Genomic DNA, 7277 nt, shown 5'->3' on the forward strand with positions numbered 1-7277 from the left:
TCAGCCAATCTGCAATCCATCTGACTGTGTAGGCATCAATGCCACAGTCACCCAATTTCTTAATGAGGATGGGGTGGGAGACAGTGTCAAAGGCCTTGCTGAAGTTCAGAAAGACTACATCCACAGCAACACCTGCATCCAAGGCTTTTGTGACCTGATCATAAAAGGCAATCAGGTTGGTCTGACATGACCTCCCCCAATGAAACCATGCTGGTTTAGTCAAGGTTTAGTTGTTATTAAGTTTGTTTTGGCCTAGGAGGTATAGTAGCATATTAGATAACATATCTCTGTATATTTCCATAGCTGGAAATTCAAGTCTTGTTCTGTATATGTGGGGAAAGCTGGTTCTCACTGACTCAACTGTAAATGGACGCCTGATCATTCAACCAAGGGGCCAAAGACAGCTGGATGTGACACTAGCCACAGCACTTCCTTGTTTAATGTTGGCTGTAGGAACCAGAGTTTCCTAATTACAGAAGTCTGATAGGCTACTGAGCATTGAAACTCAAGGTCAGTTAAATCACTGATGACTACCCACCCCCCACCTCTTCTCTTCCCCCAACCTTTTTTTCCCCTGTAAGTACTTAAAGTTAAGCACATGAGTAGTTCCACTCTCAATAATTGAACATAGAATAAGGCATGTTTTTTAAGCCTTTGTGGGACTGGAAATGACTTGATTCAACTAAGACTGACTTCTAGAAAATGAGTATATTTACCAATGTGAGATATTTATCATCTTTTAAAATATGTTTCTAGTATTAGGGATGGAGCTTATCCACATAATTCTTGAATCTGGTTAAATTCTGATCCATATGCAAAATTCACTGGTGGCCCAAAATGTCTATGATACACTTTTGGTGAGTTTTGATATTATGTCAGTAGGTAATTGTTGATCCTCTGGATCATAGTGTATACATAAGAGGTCTAATATGGTGCCTGATGAAACTGCTTGTACAGAGTCCTGTGAATATCAGACCAAGACATTTGTCGTGTATGCATAGGCGAGGGTATGGAGGAGTGGAGGCTGCCTAAGACCTACCATCCCCCTTTTAGGCCACCAAGACAGAATCCAAAGGCTAGACCAAGTCCAGACATTTAGTGCCTCAATAACTGTAGCTTATGCCAGAGAGCAACAAATAAAAACTGCTGCTGACTGCCTAACACCTCAGTGAAGGTACATTTCTGTAAGGGCAATGTCATACAGCCTTTCTTCAACCAAGGAGTACCACATGGCACTGGGGGGCTAGGTTTTTGAGGTTCCCTCTACTTGCCTTACTTTGGAGGTTGCAATATTGTGATATTTTATAGGAGCAACCCCACTACAAGTAGCCTCACCACATGGCCACCAGGCCTTCCAGTTGGATGCAGTTTATGGTCATGCCCAGGACCAGTATTACGTCAAGACCTTATCTAACTAATATGCTATTCCTCTTGATGTCCCCTTAGTCATTAGTGCTATTGTGCCCTGACTGGACAAGATTCACATCCTGCAGCATTTCTGGGAACACTTATCTGAAGAGACTAGCGCTACAAGTTTACCCATGTGTTTTGTGACAATAGCTACCGTGTTGATAGCAGCTGTACCCTGGCTCAGATGATTGAGTGTGAGGGAATTTTCTACTCAAGAATTATCCCATAGGCTTGGAAATGTACTCTATCATGTGAAAAATAAACTTAGTATATATCATTTAGAATACATATAGTAATACCAGCTCTATAGAAAACTCTCACTTACTAGCCAAGATAGATGTGCAATGTGCATGTGTGTATATATACTTGTATCCAATTTTTTGTTGATTTGGAAAAAATGTTTGCGAGAAAAAACCTTCATTCTTATACTAACTTATACAAACAAAGAAGAGTAGTTTGATCAGTAAAAATATGGTGTCATATTTTTCAATGCCAAGATATTAAAGCATTAGATTCCTTCCTAGATTCATAGCTGACAGAGCAGAAGGGACTTATGTCATTATCTTGTCCGACCTGATACATGTATAAGCTAAAGGCCTTCCCTGAGTTAATTCCTGTTTGTACTAGAGCATATCTTTCTTAAAAAAACGACTTAACTCTGCAAATCCTTGTGTAAATACCAATTTTTGCAGCTGCTTATATGTGGAGTAAATATTAGCTCTACACACTAGGCATATACCAGGCCACATCTCAGTGTTGTTTGCTTAGATGGACATGAAGGCCCAACAGCCATTATTACTAGTATAACTGGAGAAATGAGTGGGACAGCAGTTGGTTTTCATTAATGCATCTCACTAGGGCAGAACTTTTTCTACTGGTTCATACAAACTTCCATTAATCAGTATAAAACACCCGGGGCTATGTCTATGCAGGTTGTTCATCTTGGACCTGTTATCATCAGAAGAAAGACCCGGAGGCAGAAGTGTACCTTTCAGCTGCCACCAGTGCTATTTATAGTCTGCAACAATAGATGAGTGAATTGAATTTGACATTCCTGATTTCCTTCCATTACCTGAGAGGATTTCTTTATCTCTTCTGGGCCACAGCTTTGCTTCTTTCTGTGGCCTACCTGAGCTGGAGTTTCTGCTCCAAGGTCTTTAAGGCACTGTACTATGTTGAGGGGTGGTACAGAGGCTGGGCACCAGGAGATTCATGGATTTTTTTAAGACCTCAAGGACCTTTATCCACATCTAGTGTGATCTCTGGCATGACAAACATGGGCTGTAGAATTTCACCCAGAAATTCTTACTGCAAATTCCTAACTTCTGGTTGGGTTGGAGCACAGAAGTACAGATGTATCTGAATGTCTCCTCCAACTTCTTGCCATGTTAGAAGGAGTGCTGCAGCTTTTGGTGATACAGTGAGGCTTTCCCTGTTGTTGCCCTGATCCATGAGGGAGAAGAGGGAGGGTGGGGTTATGGCCTTATGTTCTTCCTGCCACTTCCCCTTTGACCCCAACAATTCCCTGGGGACTCTGCAGCAATTCCAGGGCTGCCTTGAATTCAGGCAATGCAATTATGCCAGGATCTTAGAGCAATCATGCAAATGTAAGAAAGGACTTGGAAGGAAGGGGGTGTGCAGAGAAAACTCCTCGTACCATTCCCAACCACTGTGCATCCAATCTGGCATCAGTGACCTTCCATCACTCAGGCCACTGCCTCTGGCCTCAGCTAGCAGTGAAGCACATGGTTCAAGGAGCACTGTTTTCATTTTTCAGAGTATCATATGATTAAGCAGCATTGCCAAGGTTTGACTGGCAGGGGCTGACTGGCTCCTTTCTCTTGTCTTGCCACAGCAGATAGGTCAAGTTCATTCAACCTATTTTCCCTCCTTCATGCTGTATGGCAACCTTCCCTTGACTCCTCCTGACTGAGAAGTGGCTCTGTATCAGGCTCTGCAAGCAGTGCTCTGTCCAGAGCAGCGTGCTTGAATGAGGATTTTAACATGTCCACACATTTCACTAGTATGTTCTGATCACCAGTGCCGTAGCACTGGGTTGGGGCAGGGGGCAAGCGGGGTGACTGCCTTGGGAGCCAAAGTGAAGGGGTGCTAACAGGTGCTGCCCAGCTGGGGCAGGGCATAGGACAAAGCCACAAGCAGCTCATCTCGGGGGTTGTGGGGACAGGGGGAGGGTGGGTCTCGCCACCATGTGCACTCCTGGGCAAGCATGGGGGGCCGTGTGCCCCCCAGATTTGTGCATGGGATGAGGGCAGGCTGCCATTGAGGACTTTGCCCCGGGTGCCAAACTTCGTTGCTACAGCATTGCTAATTACCAAAGTCATTGCAAAGATTCCGCCACTCCCAAACCACTAGTTCAGGACCAAATATTTTGTCTTCTACATGAATGAATAAATAAATAAGTTTTGTGTATTGCTGGTGAGGATGGAGAGGAATCCACTTCACTGAGCTGCAGCAACACTGAAATCAACCATGTTTTTCTCCGTCTCAGGAATTTGGGTGGTTGGTCAATTGGCTACACTACTCCTTTACCAAGTTTTGCCCCTCTCCATCTATCATGGGCTCCTGAGAGCATTTTCCTTGAGCCCCTATGCAGGTATGCAGAGGCCAGCTCCCCTCCCTAAAACAGCAGATCCAGGCTGATTCGTTGCCTGGCTATTTTTTTCACATTGCTTGAAAAAATGATGGGTCTGGATTTAGAGGAGCATTGGTGGCATTTTTGGATTACTGAGTCCCTCTACTGGTGGAAAAAACAACAGCTCCAGAGGCAAAAGTATTTTTGATCTACATTAGCCTGGGGCTGCTGAGAGTACAGGTGAAAAAAATCATGCTATGATGTCAGAATAAGAATAGACAGGCATGTAGCACAAGACAGACCTTTTGAGAAAACAACAAGTTCAGATTGACTTTAACTACTAGGTAGTATTATTGCTCCTATCATAACATTTCTGTGTTTGACATATTGGCAGGCTCCAAGAAATTGTGACAGACTTCAGATACCTTCCTGCCTGTGGGAAGCTATCTGAAGTCTACTAAAACTTTTTGTGTTTTTAAAATGAGACATGCACAAAACCAAACAGGAGAGAAGGAGAAAATTCAGTACATCTGACCATGAATGATCCATTTAGTTCTCTTACTCTCCCTGTGGTGTGAATCTGCAGGGGACTTATGCAACACATCCAAGGGGAGCAACTCTGATATAATGGCTCACAAGTGTGACTGCAAAGAACATAGCATCATCTGTGTAATGCATACTAACATGTGCCCAGAGGCTCTTTGTTTTAGGCCAGTGGTTTACAACCTGTAGTCTGGGGGTCCAAAGAGTATGTCTAAGGGATCTGTGATATATTACTATGATCAATCAGAAATATGTGAATACCCACACTTACAATTCAAAGGGATCCATATCTTCATTCAAAGGCAATGTGTGGGAGGGTATGGGGGAGTACATGACACCTCAGATTTTTTGTCCTAACAGTGGGGCTTGGAGTGTGGGGCTGTAGCCCAGCCAGACCCAGCACCTGGCAGCAGTGTGGATGGTGGGGGCAGCGGTGGTGCAGAGCTGTGTCCTTCCACTGGTTACACTTATGTGTCATCTATGCCTCCATTAAAATTTTTTTAGGGGTCTGCAAATGAAAAAAGGTTGAAAACCACTGCTTTAGACTCTAGGAATATCATAAAGGAAGAATCTGATTACTACTGCTGTCATATTATTTTATGTATGTTATGGTTACTGACAATATTGTATAGGGAAAAACATGAGAGAAGCGTAATATGGAGAATGTGTTGAGAACAGAGGATTATTCAAAATCCTTTTTATGGGGTTTTATAGGACCAAAAATTGAATTCTATAGACACAACCTAAATATCTTTCTTCTCTACTATGGTAGTGAGTCTGCGGCTGAATTCATACAGACCCTGAAGAATGATAATCTTAACTTTGTACAAAAGTACAAAAATGTTCTTGGCAGTTAAGGTTTTACTGTCTTCTACTTCTAGCATATCCCAAACTTGTCTTGAAGGAGCCAGCTCTGTGAGGGAGAGTCTCCATACTGAACTTACTTGTTCCTAGATGCTTCCACTAAGATCGTTACTAATGGTGCCTTGCTGAATTTTATGGCATGGACACCTGTGCACCAGGAAATGGGGTCAGAGATTGATATCCTTATCCAGAAACTCAAGTGATGGGTACTCTAAAAATATCTGAGTAGACCACTAACTTGTTTTGCACAGCCAAACAGCTGTCAGGTGGTAAAGACTTTCCACTACTATTATTTCAATTGGCAATCTGGGCTGGATTTGAACAGCTGATATGCTGTATATCCTCTTGCAAAGACCCAAAGCCCTCCATTTAGTTACTGCTGTAGATCAACAATACCCTAGCATTAGTGGAAATACTGGCAAATTATGACAATTCTTGATTTTTTTTACATTATTCAAAGTAATGTGATGTGGTAGGATAAGAGTTTATGAAAGTTACCTAGATTAGAAGCCGTGTGCTAGTATTGGTTGCTTTTCTTCAAAACAAAGGGGCTTATCTAAGAAACAGAGCATATTTGTGCAGGATCAACAGCATCAGATTGTTATGTTTATATAGGTTATCAGGTCCATAGCTGTATCCTCTGCTGTCTTTGATTCCCACACAACCTGAGTAGAGCTGTTAAACAGCTTTGAATGAAGTATAAAAAATACCTCAAATTTCTATTCTTTTAATGAAACTAAAAACAAACAATGTTTTGAAAATGTCTTTGTCCTTTTTCCTCACTCTGGAAAACCTGGAGTGAGGAGGGGAAAATAGAAAAACTTGCAGTTTTTTCTTGTTGCTTTTTGAAAGCTGAAAATGACTTTTCGCTCATCAAAAACACGGAAATTTTTTACTCAAATACTTGAAAAGAACTTTTTAATAGTATTTTAGCAACAATAAAAACAAGTCAACCATCCCAAATTCTTATGCAGGGTTGTGGAGAAGATCAAATCTTTCATACACAGCAGATGCATCTAGAAGCAATATCTACTTACAGTTCATCCAAGTACAGAGCTCCACTGCCATCTGTACAGATTCTGTGCATGAAAGGTCTAAGCTTGGACATAGGTAGGAAATGTTCCAATTAATGGGAAAGAACCCAATTTACTAAAAATATATACATATCCTAAATGTCACCCATCATAGCATAACTGCATCAGAATGCTCTTTTGAATGCAACCTAAAAGTTAAGGTTTTAATCCTGGAAAGACTTGAACATACCCATAAGTTTGCACAGATAGGCAAGATACAGACATTGCACTTTTACTGATATAAGTGGTCGGAAACTGGTCTATACCTATAACAGAACAGAACCTCAGCACACATAGACTGGTTTAAAATGGTGGAACCTGGTCTAGGGGTGCAGACAGAAGTGCAGCTCCCTGCTGTAACTGAGAACACTTTGCAGGAAGCCTTCTGAGTTACAGTGATCCCTGGAACAAACAGAAGTGCACTGTTGTTTCCAGTGGGGAGGGGAATCTAGCTGCTGGCTGGGAGCCTGCACCTGGTTTCCCCAGCAATGGCCCCTCCTCCCTGTGAGACTGCAAAGGTTTCAGAATGGGAGGGGGGAAAAGGAGCAGAGGGACCTCGTTCTAGGGGTTCCCCAGCCGGTGATGGAAGGTGGGGTGGATGAATTGGAGCCCTGACACTTTGGGACTGAGCTTCCTCTGTTCCCTTTTTCCCCTCCCATTCTGAAAACAGCAACAGGCTAGCAGACAGCACAAACAGAAGTTACAGAAGATGCTCTGTTTTGAAACATCTTCATCTGACCCCTCATGCAAAGAGGTATCAGATTTTCACCCGATAGGCCAAATTTTTGAAGCTG

This window comes from Crocodylus porosus, unplaced genomic scaffold (genome assembly GCF_001723895.1).
Source record: "Crocodylus porosus isolate Cpor-Errol unplaced genomic scaffold, CroPor_comp1, whole genome shotgun sequence".
Classification (NCBI taxonomy): Eukaryota; Metazoa; Chordata; order Crocodylia; family Crocodylidae; genus Crocodylus; species Crocodylus porosus.